Source organism: Balaenoptera physalus (genome assembly GCF_965194825.1).
Source record: "Balaenoptera physalus genome assembly, chromosome: 13".
NCBI classification, from domain to species: domain Eukaryota; kingdom Metazoa; phylum Chordata; class Mammalia; order Artiodactyla; family Balaenopteridae; genus Balaenoptera; species Balaenoptera physalus.
Window position 1 is genome coordinate 97,193,429 of NC_138892.1, and position 14,727 is coordinate 97,208,155.

The 14,727-nt window shown below is 40.1% G+C and overlaps 1 protein-coding gene across 1 annotated transcript in view; it reads left to right on the top strand.

Moving 5' to 3' along the window:
* The window catches only part of GRIN2B (glutamate ionotropic receptor NMDA type subunit 2B), a 651,979-nt gene that overhangs the window by 205,727 nt on the left and 431,525 nt on the right, over window positions 1–14,727 (top strand). The window contains exons 4-5 of the mRNA XM_082421982.1: window positions 10,922–11,752; window positions 14,373–14,609. The gene's annotated coding sequence lies outside the window, so the exon portion shown is untranslated. The remainder of the gene's footprint in view (window positions 1–10,921; window positions 11,753–14,372; window positions 14,610–14,727) is intronic.

Here is a 14,727-nt window from a genome sequence, read left to right on the forward strand (position 1 = left end):
TGAGGCTATTTTTTCTTTAACTTTGAAGCGGTGGATGACTATTGCATCAGGCAAAAGAGATAGTTAACATTGTGGCAAGAAGGAACATGGCCCTTTCCTCAGCAGTGCTCAATCACTGTGAATTGTTTATTTATTTCTCTTTCTAGTGAGATCTTTGCCAGGATGTTTCTAGCGTGCCTGGTGAAAGTATTGCCCAATAATGTATTCCTGGAATAAGAGTGTGGATTTAGGCTGTTAGGTGGTACTATAAAGCATATGATCTCTGCTCCGTGGAAAGCTACCACAGATAAGGCTTTTCTGCACTGTATTTGCTAACTTTACAAAAGCATAAACCCAGCTCCAATCTAACGCAACTTCTATAACACTGGTCAGCCTGGGTAATTCAAAGTCAAAATACTAAGGTCACATTGCAAGGAAAGTTGGACTTGATCAAAATTTCACCGAATTGCAAATAACTTAGGGCAATGTGAATTTTCTGGGAGTTTATGGTAGTTAGAAATTTCTGTAAGTGCTTCTGTAATAAATATTTTTAAATAGTTTAATAGGAAAATTTTCAAATTTAAGATTTTATACTAGGGTAAATGTGCTAAATAAATGTGATGGCTATAATTTGAATATACAAATGTAAGGAGAATAATTATGGATAAAGTTAATATTTCTTCTCCATAGAATGATTGGCCAAAAAAAAGAGGAGCAAACTGTTTGCACACAGGATGAATATTAAATCAATAAGCTTGATGAGAGCTACAGAAAAATACATTAAAGGAGATGCTCATAGGAGATGCTCCTTCTTATATGTTATATAAACAAATATAAATAAAATAATAAAGACCAAGTTTGCAGGGCAGTCGAGAAAGAGGTGCAAGTAAGATTTTGCAAACTCCTAAAACCTTCCTGAGAAAATTGGAAATGAAAGCAGTAAATGTGATAGTGCTCAGTGATCAATAATCCCACTTTTGGGAATACATCCCAAGTAAATATTTCTAAGAGAAAAAAATGTATTTTTTATATCTAGCTGTATCAGTGGCAAATTATTCATCCTATTGAAAAACTGGAAACAAAATTTAAGGAATGGATTAGCAACTTATGACCTTTATCTTGATAAATGTATGACTTCTGTAGATACCTAGAAAATGATATAAAAAGTAGATTTAAATGAAAAACGAATAGAGGTTACATAATCACATATATTACAACTACATAAAAATGAAATATATACATAAATATCTATAAAAATCCAAACAAGTGACATAAACAGCTAGTGTTTTAAAATTAAGGTATAAGCTAAAGAGTTATTTTAATGTAAAAGTAATTAAAAATACTAATACAAAAGAAAAGATTTTTGAATCTTTATTAATAATTTAAAATTTAAGTTCCTTTCAAATTAAATGGGATGGTCCATCATTTTTAAGGGTCAAGATAAGACATACAATTGGATGTCCTGCTTAACCAAATTCTAAGAATCTTGGCGTCAAGGGTAAATGTACTCTCTTTTAAAAACTCACAAAATCTATAGCTCCCCTTGTTTTTCCTTTAGATGCTGACATTATTAGATAGTTAAGTTTTTAGCTCTAACATTTATCATGCCATCAAATACGATTTCAAAGTACAGGAAAATTAATTTTGACCTTACTAAGTTGAAATTTGTGCTAATTTAGGCAAGATGTGCTTCAGTTCTCTATGTATTAGCATCTAGTTTTATTAGATCTGGCAGACTTTCCTGTGGCCAGATTCTCTGGGAGAGCAGATATTCTGAAGACCACCCCCTTCAGTCTCCCTTACATCTTGTCTGTCTGAAATTACCCTTATAATGTAGGGCTTTGTTATCAAGTAGCCCAAAGATATCCCTGGGGGCAGTCCTCTGAACCCCAGAGGTTACACTCCAGATACTTCCAAGAAGCTGTGTTTCGTTTCATCTGTATGGTGTGTGTGTGCCCCTCCCAGAATTTGAAAGCCTTCAGATAGAGCACCGTAGCCCCCGCCATCCTTACATCTGGCTACGGCATACATTTGAGTTCTCACTTCTTTAACTGTGAAGATTCTTCCATAAAACCATTTCGAAAAATTCCACGTTTTTTTCTTCCGTGATCTCTGGAATAGTATTTCCTATCAGAGGTGCTCATTGTCACATGCATTCTGCTGCTTGGCTTATGTTTATTAACACTCCATGGACACAACCTGGTTTCTTAATGAAACTGTAACTCCTTGAGGGCAGGGACAGGTATTAAAATTGTTTGTGTCTTCTGCAGTGCCTAGTCTAGGTGTTCCATGACTGTTGAATGACTGGCTAGTAGATAACTGAGGGTAAATAAAGATCCTAATATCAGATAGAATGATACTACTCATGTGCTTCAAAGTTTGCAAAGCATATGGATTAGGTCTTGGATCTTTTCAGTCTTCCTGGGCAGGAATAAGAGTGGTGCCAGGGAACAGCATGAACACTCTGGATTCTGAGACAGGAGATAGAAATTAAGATATGTAAGTATACATGCTTATCCAAAGACATTTTAAATTAGTGCTTTCACCTCGACTTTGAGTTTTAAGACTCAAATGTCTAATTACTGGTTGTTAGGAGAGGAAGTAGATATCACTGCCGCTCACAATATTTATGGCTCCACTCCTTCTAGATAAGATTATACTTCCTTGCCCCCGAGAAGCTGGGCTTGGCCACAGGCTAGTTCTGACTGATGGGCTGTGAACAGAAATGAGATGCATCTCTTTTAGGACAAAACATTTAACAGCCAGCTCAAGAAATGCCATCCCTCTCCTTCCTTATGGCTGCTATCTTGGTGGCACACGTTTCACTGGAAGTGACTTAAGATTGAGGCAAGAGGGAATGTTTTGTCAACACATGGAGAACTATGTCATGAAGGGTTGCTTGAATCTGCAGTGGATTTTGAGCGTGCAGCAAGTGATCTTTGGTTGTGTTAAGTCTCTGTGGTTTGAGGGCTCTTCACTGCAGCATAACCTTGACTACCTCGACGAACAGAGTTGGGACTAGGGCCTAACACGTTGAAGAGCCTTTAATGACTGATTCAGAAGTGTAGTCCTAAGAGCCAGATTGCCTGTGTTCATATCCAAGCATCACTGCCACTTGTGCAAGTTCCTTGACTTCTTAGTTCCTTGGTTTTCTTATCAATAATATGGGATAATAATAGCACCAACCTACAGGGTTGTTGTGTGGATGAGCAAGTTAATTAATTAATACAAACACTTAGAACAGTGCTCAGCACGGGTTATTATTAACATTGTTACTAGTCAGAAAGTTCCCCAAGATGATGACTAAATTTGGTGTCTTTGGTTTCTTACCACCAAATCTGCTTTTCCTGTATCCTCTATCTTAGTGGCATTGCGACACTTCAGTTAGTCATGCTCAAAAACGTGGAATATTCTTATGCTCTGTCTGCCAGTTGCTATATTCTGGCAATTTAATTTTGGCAACATAAATAAATAAACACAGTTGTATAGTCTCTCAAAAATATATTCCCTCTTCTCTCATTGCCACTGTTGTAATTCATTACCACTGCCTACAGTATAACAACGGCCTCCTAATTTGCCTGCATCCAATATTTGGGAAGCAAAATTATCACAGTAGAAAGAGCAAGCAACCTGACCTTTTTGCCACATGACCTGACCTTGAACCCCAGCTCTACCTCTTGCTAGCTGTGAGATTTGGGGAAAGTTACTTAATCTCAATATGTTTTTTTCTTCATCTATATAAGGGTTTACCAATATTTACTTCATAGGATTATTGAGAGATTATATGAGATTGTTAAGGTAGAGCACTCAGTACGTAGTTGGGAATCAATCATTCTTAACTTGATATTTTTTTTCCTCCATTGCACCTGGCCCAGATTATTGCCAACATTATTTCCCAAAAGTCTAGGCCAGATCAAATTCCTCTCATAGAGTGTAAAATAAGATGAAGATTCCTTAGTATGGAATTCAATAGGCTCCAGAACCTACCTCGATACTTTTACTATATTCCTCCTTGGACTTTGCATTACATTGCTTGCTATTACTTGAATGTGTCTCTGAGATTCTGCCTGTGCTTTTCCTTCAGCTCAGAAGGAAATGGTTAGAATGGTCTAACCCCATGGTGACTACAGTTAATGATACTGTATTGTAGATATGAAAGTTGCTAAGAGAATAGATTTTAAAAGTTCTTATCACAAGAAAAAAAATAACTATATATGGTGATAGATATTAACTAGACAATGTAGTGATCCTTTTGTTGCAATATATGCAAATATCAGATCATTATGTTATACACCTGAAACTAGTATAATGTTATATATCAATTATATCTCCATAAAAAAAAGTCTACTCCTTCTAAGTTCAGAACTAGTACCGCATCCTCTGAGGTGCAAGATTTCCTTTATCCCTCTGTATATCAGTTAACTATTGCCATAAAATTGCTGTACCCTAAGCCGCCCCAAAACTCAGTGGCTTAAACCACCAAGCACTGATTGTCACAGATCTGTGGGTTGGCTGAAGATTGTCTGAAGTAGGCTGGGCTCAGTTGGGGTGTCTCAGTTTACTCGGCATGTCGCTTCTTCCCTCTCAGTACAAGCACGTTAGCCTAGATATGCTCTTCTTGTGGCAGTGGCAGAGGTTTGAGAGCTCAAGCAGGAATGTGTAGACTTCCTGAGACCTACATCTGGAGCTGACACTCCATTAATTTTGCCTCTTTCTATTGGTTAGAGCAAGTCACATTGCCAAACCCAAAGTCAAGGTGTAAACAAGGATGTCCCTGCCATAACGGAAGGGGCACTGCAGAGTTACATGGCCGAGGGTGTGCTTATATGAAGAGATGAAGGATTGGGGCTGCTAAAGCAATCTTCCACATTCTGTTGGAATGAATAGGTCTTACTTCTGAGGTCTTAGCATCTTACTTTTATCTCTATCATAGGGGTCAAATAGATCTGCATTTTATTGTTTCTTTGCTTACATACTGTTCTCCTTTATTTAGACTATTAACTTCTGGAAGGCAGGGATGTGTTTTACTTATTCTAGTTTTTCCAACAATACTTAGCACTCTCCTTCACACATGGTCAGTGTTTGGTTAATGTTTTTTGAATTGGCATTTTAAAATTGGGAGTAAAGTAGCTAACTTAGACAGGTATGTTATCATTTTGTAAAAAGAAACTTGTGAAATGTTTTTGTTCAAAGAAGAATTTCAGAAATGGCTCCTAAATAGAGGCTAAAGCATTTTTCTCTACAGAGTCATTAAATTATACATGAATCAGTGCTCACAGATATCTACCAATGGATAAAAGAAAAAATTTGCAAAGAAGGAAATTTGGAAGGGTTTATGAATGTATTGGGTTAGCCAAAAAGTTTGTTTGGATTTTTCCGTAAGCTGTTATGGAGAAACCTGAATGAACTTTTTGGCCAACCCAATATTAGTAAACATGGATGAAGGGGAAGAGATATTTGTAAGATGTGGGAGAATATACATTATAAAGGTTTAAAAAAGGACTTTATTTTTACAGGTTAAGAATAATAAGTACACCATATAGTTGTGGCTTGCTAAATATCGTCATCAAAAAAGCATTTATTAGTATTCACTGATGATCAGCTGTTACACTGGAAACTGTAAAAATGATGATTCTCTAACTCTATCATTCCTTCAGCATTTATTAGCTAGAATATTTGTGAAGAAGAACTTTTCTTCCCTCCACCCACCACCATTCTCTTTGGACTAAATGGAGTCTTTTTTTATTCAGTGTGTCATAATCAATATGGACTAATGGAGTCTTTTTTTTATTCAATGTGTCATAATCAATAATGATCATTTTCTTTTTTTATGCTAAAATAGTCCCAAATTTGGTCAATTGGAGACCCTTTAAGCTGGATTCTATGTCCTTTGGACATGTCCCCATTAGTTTTAGAGCATATCCTGCTTTCAAACCAAACAAGATGGTCTGGGCTCACCTTTCATTTTCCCTGACTCGGCCTGAAATCAGCCATTTTGCCAAGGATCCCTGGTTACTTTGAGTGGAGAATGGTATTTAGAAGCCAGGATCTCGGTGCTAGGTGTACTTATTGTTACTGGGGTGTCACTGCTTGCTTTTAGTTCTTTTTAGTGGATAGAGCCTATATACATATATATAATTTTTTATTTCTGTTCATAGTTACTGCACTAATACCACTACCAACCATAAACACTAGATGTGAAGTTTAAGATTTCTTTTTAATACTCTTTGTCCTTAAGTTATTAGGAAACAGGAACATGGGATCATAGTCTCAAATTATCACCCAACATATTACTTAGTAATTACAAAGAGGAAAATATACCTTTATAATTGAGAGATCTGTTAGATACCCCCTAAATCAATGATTAAATTTGGCATCATCAACAATGGGACACCACTGGCATCATGTATCTCCTAATACATGCATTGGAGAAGTTCACAATATCACCTTGCCAAAAATGTTTATCCTTAATCTATTCATGGGCACAAAAGTCAGACAATTCCAGATTGTGAAATATTTTGCAAGATAACTGGCCCAGATTCTTCAAAAATGTCAATGTCATGAAAGACAAAATAAGGTGGAGGGACTATTCTAAATTAAGGGAGACTAAAGAGATAAGATAACCAAACCTGATAAAGGACATTTACAGGACAACTGCAAATGAATATTGATTTAAGTATAATTATGATATGCATATATTGGAGAATATGAGGGTAGATAGGAAGTGTGCGTATATGTGGTACATTAGTTTTTGTTTTTGAAAAAGAGGCAAACCCTTATCTTCCATAGTAGGATGTCAATAGATAATGAATAAATTTAAAAAATTAAGAAGTAGCAGTGTAAGTGTGTCATTTTGAGCTGGGAGGGCTAGTGCCAACAGCTTCAATTAAATGAGCTAAAAGTGGTGGCCTTTAGCGAGTGGGAAATGGTGGTGGGAGGTCAGGGGACTGCTCTTGAGCTATTTTGAGTATCTTAAACTCTTTGCTTATATAACTTTGAGAAAACTAAAATCTAAATTTAAAAAGAAAATAAACCTCAATTTTAAAACAAAATGAAGAAAATGAGTGGATGTTATGAAGAAATACAGAGGAGAGAGAAGTTGGAGCCAGGCTGTGAAGGAGCCCACCTGTCAGGGGAGAGTTTGAACTAAATCCCATTAGTGGGAGCCTGTTGAGAAGTGCAAGCAGGGTCATCCTAACGCAGCTCTTACAGCGGCAGAGAAAATCCTTCTTTAAATATTTACTCATCTTTTAGGTCCTCTTAGAAGTCATTCATTTATTTACTCATTCAGGCACTGCCCTGGGTGTTGGGAATGTGGCCGTGAACAAAATGGACTGGGCCCTGCCCTCGTGGAGCATATGCTCCATCCCTCTCAGGCTAATTATGCGGATTTGGGACATGTGAGGAATAACCACCCTTTGCCTCAGGTTGGCGCCTCAGAATCCTCTCAAAGCGCTGGTGTGTGTGTGTGTGTGTGTGTGTGTGTGTGTGTGTGTGTGTGTGTGTGTGTGTGTGTGTGTGTATGCGCGCACACAACCCCTAATGAAATCATCTTAATTCACACGATTTCACATTAATTTCACATTTATTTTGTGGGACCATTGACTCCACACGTGATCGTCTCACACCCCTGTGACTCCGTGTTCTCTCAACAGCCTGCCCAGGTCTCCCTGTGGCCTCTTCCTTCCGGCAGGAGATCCCTAAGCTGCTTTGTCATTATTTCCTTTAACTGGGCTCCACATAAGGTCTCTTGGTGGTGAATGGGAAGGGTGCAGGGCGATGGGAGCAGAGGGGCCAGAAGAAGTAGGCAGAAGTCACTCTCAGTGAAAGCTCCTCTGCGTGATAAAAGGACTCTCTGAAGGGGCATGAAGAAGAGGTGGTATCTGCCTGGAGGCTGATGACAGCGACGGTTCCAGGAGTAAAGATCCACGTGGAAGGAGGCAGATGCTAAAGTGGAAAAAGAGTATTGGGAGCACTGGCACATGGCTCACAAAGAAAAACGTTAAAAAGTTTCAGAGAAGAGCGTGACGTGACAAGAGAGAAGGGAACTAGTGAGAGGAGAATTACAGAATTTATCTCCATTTTGTTTTATCATTCGCATTATTATCTGACTGCCTCTGGTAATAAGATGTTTCAAAATGCCTTCAGATAGAGACAGTCTCTCACCCACATTGTCTGTAGTAAAAGATATTGGGGCACATTTCTCAAGAAGCTTGAACAATCTGGTACTGAAACATCCGAAGAGTGCATCTTCTTTTCACCATAATGGTGAGACTAGAGATGGTTTTTTTCCCCCCAGTGCTTAGATGGAAAAAAGAAAAGAAAAAGAAGACCTTTCCAGGTGGAAAAAAAGCAAGATTCTAAAGGATTTGTTAAAAAAAAAACCAAAACAGCTGGGTCAGATACAGTGTTGTCATATCTTCGCTATGTTGGAGGAGGGGAAAAAACAATTAATAAGGCAGTGCCAATTCTAACTGTGCTTAATAGGGGGTTATTTCCACTCGGGGTGTGTTCTCGCAGGAGCTGAGTGCCGCTAGAAATAACACCATGTGGATTCTTCCCTTTCTCTGTTACAGAGAACTCTTACTATCTCATCACATCTCCTGCTTTCTAGATTCAGTCTTCTTTCTGAAAGTCTTATTTATTCCTCCTTTTTTTCTCTCCTCCCTTCTGCCCCCATTGTATAATTTGGAAAATAAAAGGGCCCATTTGGGGAAGTATTAAAGAAATGTTCCCTTGAGTACACAGTGCAAATGTCTAGAAGTGTATTGTTCACAATGTACACAACAGGCGCAAAAAACTGCGGTGGATAATGAAGACTTTTTTTCATTGTTGGAGGACTTCACACAAGGGGATGAAGGTTGTTTATCCCTTTGAAAAAAGACTGTTCGAGTTGAATAATTAATATCATTATGATAAGAACAAAATAGATTCTTTTAAAAGAGTAATGATGGTAGGATCTTAGTATGCTTGTGAGAGTGATTAAAATTGAATGCTCTGCCCGTGTTTCCTGTACACTCCAGGAATAGTAAGCAAAAGAAGATGGATTGGATTCAGCAGAAGGCACTAACGTGCATGTTGTCAACTAAGCCTTTACGAGTTATTTTTTCAGAGATGATAAACATTCGAATATTTTCTCTGGAAACCAGGAAGCCTGTTTTACTTGAGGTAACGGGCGGGGACAGACCCACTCTGAAGCTAATGCAGCTTCAGACTCCCAGCCACTCACCTGGGGCCCTTTTTAAGACTGTGGGAGAGGCCCTAATAATGTGTCCAAATGTTTTAGTAGAATTTGCAAAAGTAGCATATTTTAATTGCAAATCACTTAAGATTGCCGTCTCTTTCCGCTCCAACTTTCTCTGATTTTCCTTCACGCTGGGTGTCCTTGGACTGGCGGTGAGCATCTTTGAGATGAGGCTAAGAGGAGGTTGAGTAGGGAAGAATTTAATTTGGGTTTAGTGAGATGTATTTGTGCAGCTTGCCGTCGGTTTCCTGTGAAGTTATTGCCAGCTGTCCCAAGGGAAACTTCCGGGAAGACTCCACCTGCACCTTGCACCTCGTCACCCAGTATCCTGGCATGAAAGTGTCACAGAACGTGTGCTCCATGGGCCATCCCCTTGTGCTAGTTGGAAAAAAAGCCGCCCCCCACCTCCCCTGAAGTCGTCGACCACTTTTGCATTTTGTCGCAGCTTTTTTTCCTTTTAGATTTTTCTCCCCAATAGAGTATGTGACAGCTTAGAATTTTCTTTAAAGAATCAAAGTGCAATGTTTCCCATTAGAAAGCTGCTCAAGCTTTGTAACATGTGTACATCAATATTAAGGCTCTAAAATTTTTCACAGGCTGGGAAGGGAAACCCGAACATAGAGATGTAGAAAAGTTTATTCAGAAGAGTTGATAAAGCTTGATTGTGCCACTTAACCTGCACTTTCGAAAGACATTTTGGGACATTTTAACAAAACAAATGAGAAATTACAGACTGCTGTTTGGGACATATTTGAAGAGTTCCTTCTTTTATTATCTATATTTATTTATTAAAGAACCAAGAGAAAACTTAGATAATAATTAATGTAATATGAAACAAAAAAGATAAAGATTAGCCCTGACATCAATAGAAATCAGTCTGACGTTGGGAAGCAAATTGCAACATTTTTTTTTCAAATTATACCAGAACTATAATTCTCTAAGAAGAAAAGAGAAATTTTGAATAGAAGTAATGAACAGGCTCCTGGATTGTTTGATAATCCAGTTAATGAAGAGGAGTGAGTCATATGTACACATTGGGAAATGATTTAAATTTTTGGTAAGTTTGAGACAAAATACTGACATTGATGAAGATAATGTAAAACTTTATAATACATTGCAAACTGGTTAATGAGTGTCATCAATTCAAGGGATATTTAAGATTAGTCACTGTACAAGAAAACTTGAAACCCTTGAAGCCTTACAATTTATATATTAAAAAAATTTGATAAAGGTTTTCCCTAATTCAACAATTCTGAAAAATGTACTACTACCAATAAGTAAGAAATTTTCCTAAATGATCAACAATAAAAAACAATTTTTGAACAACCATGGTAAAGATCAGACTGGATTCTTTCTATTATTTCTATAGAAAATGATATAATAATCATAATGTGAAGAGGTACTCAAAGAGTATGAAGTAAAAAAATGTAGAAAAGCAAGTATTACAGAAGAGTCAAGCAGCAACTAATAAAAAATGTTATTTAATTTAAAAAAGTGTTGCATTTATAAGTGTCAGAATTCTTCAATTGTTGTGATGTATTTTCTCATTTTTTGTAAGTATTTACTTTCGCATCAAATTTTCTACACTTTTCCTTAAAGAATGACTCCAAATTGTAAGCTTCAGGCCCTACCCTTTGGTTTCCATGTTTGATCTGAAAGATGCTGTGAGATGAATATACTTCTATCCTTTTTCTCCAGACGAGGCATGGGCTTTGTATCTGCTGATGGGGCCATGGGCTGTTTGCATCTCCTGGGATCCTTTGGGTCAAGTGAGCTAGCAGAATACCTCCAACAGTGTCATTAGCAGCCTCAGGTAAGAGCTTTTACCTCAATAAATAATGCTGTGAAATATAACCCAACATCTTGTCGTGTTAGAATATTTCTTTCTTTGCTGTCTGACTACGAGTTAGGAAGTGCATATTTGCAACATTGAGAAATGGTGTTTCAAATTTCATGAATCTGGGTGATCTCTGAAAACAGTTTTGTTGAAAGGTTTGTGGTCCTTGGAGGCAAAGGTTGTTCATTAGAAGTGCAAGTGAGTGACAGGAAGTCTGAGAAATAAGGAGAGAGGTCTCCCTCATTAAATGGGCACTGGACACCATGGAGAAGAGATACCACCTTCTGCTCACAGGCTGCATGGTCCCTAGAATTAGCTCTTCCGCAGTTGGCAAGACTGCTTGGGAAAGTGGTTTCTAACAGTCATAAAAAATCCTTAATATTTACTGAGACCCCACATGTGTGAAATTGCACCAGTATTGGAGGAGATCATTAAGAGGATGTGACCAGCAGTTGACCCACGAGTCGGACCCAGGCAATATGAAGACTCCTTACACCCTCCCCTTGTCCTTGGAATGTCCATTTCGTCCACTGTTCCTGCCCTAGGAGCCGCTTCAAGGATGCAACCCTGAGAGGATGTATTATTGACACCATCTGGAATGAATATGTGACTGAACCCTGTTAGGGCTGCTTTCTAGGTCCAGCAGGTGTGTAGATCTACTCATCTTGCAGCCGCCCAAGACAGCAAGCCTGGTATGTAAGTTCCTTTGCTTATTACAACTGCCACCTACCAATCTGGAGTGGTCTGCCTCTTTCTTTGGTCTCTCCTTGCCCTCTCTGTACCGGGGCCATTTTGAACTGCCCCAGGGGAACTTCTGAGGTTGCCAACCAACAGCCTAGTGCTGGGAATATATGGATACCTAGATGCTGGTCTGTCTCCCTAAGTAGTTAAACAACTAACTGGGAAGATAAGAGGTATACTGTACATAAGGATACACCTTTAAGTTTAACCTTATGAAATTGCCTTTTTATTATAAGTCAGTAATTAATGGTTATTTCATATGATTAAATACCAGTAGCTTCATACGGTTCAAGATAAATAGCTTACGGAAGTATTGTTTTCCTTTTGGGCCAGTTCTTCATAATGCAGGACCAAATGTTCAATTTGGTGTGTGTAGTATCTCGTGCCTGGGTCATACATGCCAGTGGCATCACCCAGTCATTTCGTGCAAATTCCTCTACACATTTCCAAATGCAGAGGGCGGAGTCGGGGGATGGTGGTGAGGTGCCAGACCTCATTTAAAAATCCTTGAAATTGTTACAGAAATCAATTCAGGCTTGGTTGACAGAAAAATATCCTCTGTGGACTTGGAACTTGAGCTAGAAACTGAAAGAGAGGGTGGACTTAATTACGGAGAGGGGATCTGAGAGCTCATCCTTCTCTCTATACTTGCAAAAATGAACAGGCAGGAACGGAATTGCTGGGTCCAGGAAAGGAATAAAATAAGAGAATTGGTCCAATTTTGGTGAAGGGGATCAGGGATAGGAAGGGGAGGGTGGGCTCTGAGGTTTAAAAAAAAAAAAAAAAAGTAGATTAAAGGTCAGCCTTGAGTGAGATTGGATACTATTGTGAAGTTAACGGGCATTCCTGGAAAACTCCAGGAGGAGTGTTTCAGGAAAGCCCCACAGGGCCCTTGCTCTCCTCATCCTACACCCCTCCTCGAATCCACAGGCTAACGATTGGAAACCTACACGTGGAGTGCCTGGGTTGGCCGTTGTGTGTCAAGGGGCACAGCAATTCAGGGCGCCTCTGCAGTTCTCCAAAGAGGTGGAAGATCAGCCTCACCCTGACTTAGAAAAATAGCTCTGCCATTACTGAGAAAGAATAATTCACATGTGAACACACTGTGTTTGTGTTTTCTTGTAATGCTCATGTGTTTGTGTGTGTGTTAAAAATCTTACATTCAAAGATTCGGCCTATCAAAATCAGGAAACATGGAAGAATTAGTTCAGATGTATTATGGGTGCTGTCTGGTCTATAGGACCCCATTCTATATAGATCAAAGCACCCAGCTGCTAGGTGTGAACACTTCACACAGGATTGTTACCCGTGTGTTTATATGGCTGCTTCTCAGGAATGTGGGTAAGAAGCTCATGATATAACCAGAATGAAAATGCTCCACCACTGTAATATTCTGTATCTCTGAAGAGACAATGGATCTGAATAAAAATGCCTACACAATGATATTAATATTAAAATTAAACAATACTACAGGTGGTGATAAAATAGAAAGCAGCTTAAGAGGGAGAGAAATGAATAGATGTCTGCTTTTTACAAGAGGGTGGGTTTGTAAATGCCCTGAAATCTAGTTTTATTTAGGGATTATTCACCTGTCTCATCATCTTCTTCTCAAGGTCTTTAAATAACAGGATGTACTTTAATAAAAAATTCCAAATTCTTCAAACCTTCACTAGCAGTCAGCAAAGCACACACGTAATCTGTACTACACAATTTAGCCCCTAACTACGTTTACCTTGCTTTGTTTCCCACGGTTTTACGCGTCAGCCTCAAGTGCTCAAAATAGATCTTAAGCCCCTTGAAGGCAAGAACCCGGCTTTAAACTGCGTCCAGCACACGCCACGTACTTACGAAGCAAAGGCTGATTTATGGAAAATCAAGCAAGGATCTTAAATCTCAAACCGCAGCTCCGCCCTGGAGACGCTTTCCGCAGCGGAACGGGGCCGCCCGCCGCGGACACTGTCTCGCTCCCCGCACCCCTTGGCCGCCCTTCCTCGCTGCCGTTCCCCACTGCGGCCAGCAGGAGGCGCCACGGACTCGGGTTAAGCGTTCTCCCCCTTCCTACCCCACTTCCCCCAGCACGTGACGTGGGAAGCTGCCTCCGCCGGAGACTTAGCATTAGGAGTGAGGGGGTGAAGGGGTCTGGGGGTGGGGTGGGAGATGTGGAGAAAGAGAACACGCGCGCACACACACCCTGGGAGCAGGAACATCTTTCCTAGCTTCGCGGGTTTCTCCTCCCACCAGAGCAGTGTGTGAGAGGTAGGGGTGTGTGTGTGTGGGGGGCACGTTTTTGAGTGTGAGACCCAAATCCAGACCAGGCAGCCTGTGATCTCCCGCCCTGCCCCTGTACCCGGTGATTAATCTCCCGGTTTCTTACTCTCCCCTCCTCCCCCTCCTCCTCTTCCTCTCCCGCCGCGGCGCGGTTGACTTGCCCCCGCCCGCTTCCCCTCCCCCGGCTCCCATCATCACCAGCTGGAATCTGGGCGCCTGCCTCTCCACCCCCCACCTTTTTGGAGAAAGGCAGGTCCCCCACCCCCTTTGAAAAACCACTTCCTTCGGCTTCTTCACCTCTAGGAAATCTCGGGGCTTTGCTCTATCGAAAGTGCTCGGCTGGGTGATTTTTGAGCACCACCCTCCAGAAGTGCTGGCGTCCGGATGCATTTTCCTTTGCTTTGCAAAGAAGAGTCGTGAACTTCAAAACCCTCCGAGACGGATTATTAATCCTGCTTTGCAGGAAAGGAAAACCCTCCATCCTCGGCCACCGGGCACCCCTCTCCGGAGACCCTGCTATCGCCCAGGCGCTCCGAGCCGGTACGTAAATATTCGCCTTGGAGTCTCTTGTCTCAGTTTTGGGGTGGGGGGAATGGGGGTGTCAGGAAGATAAAGGGTCGAAGCAGTGGAGCCGTTAACCAACCTGGCATTAAGTAAA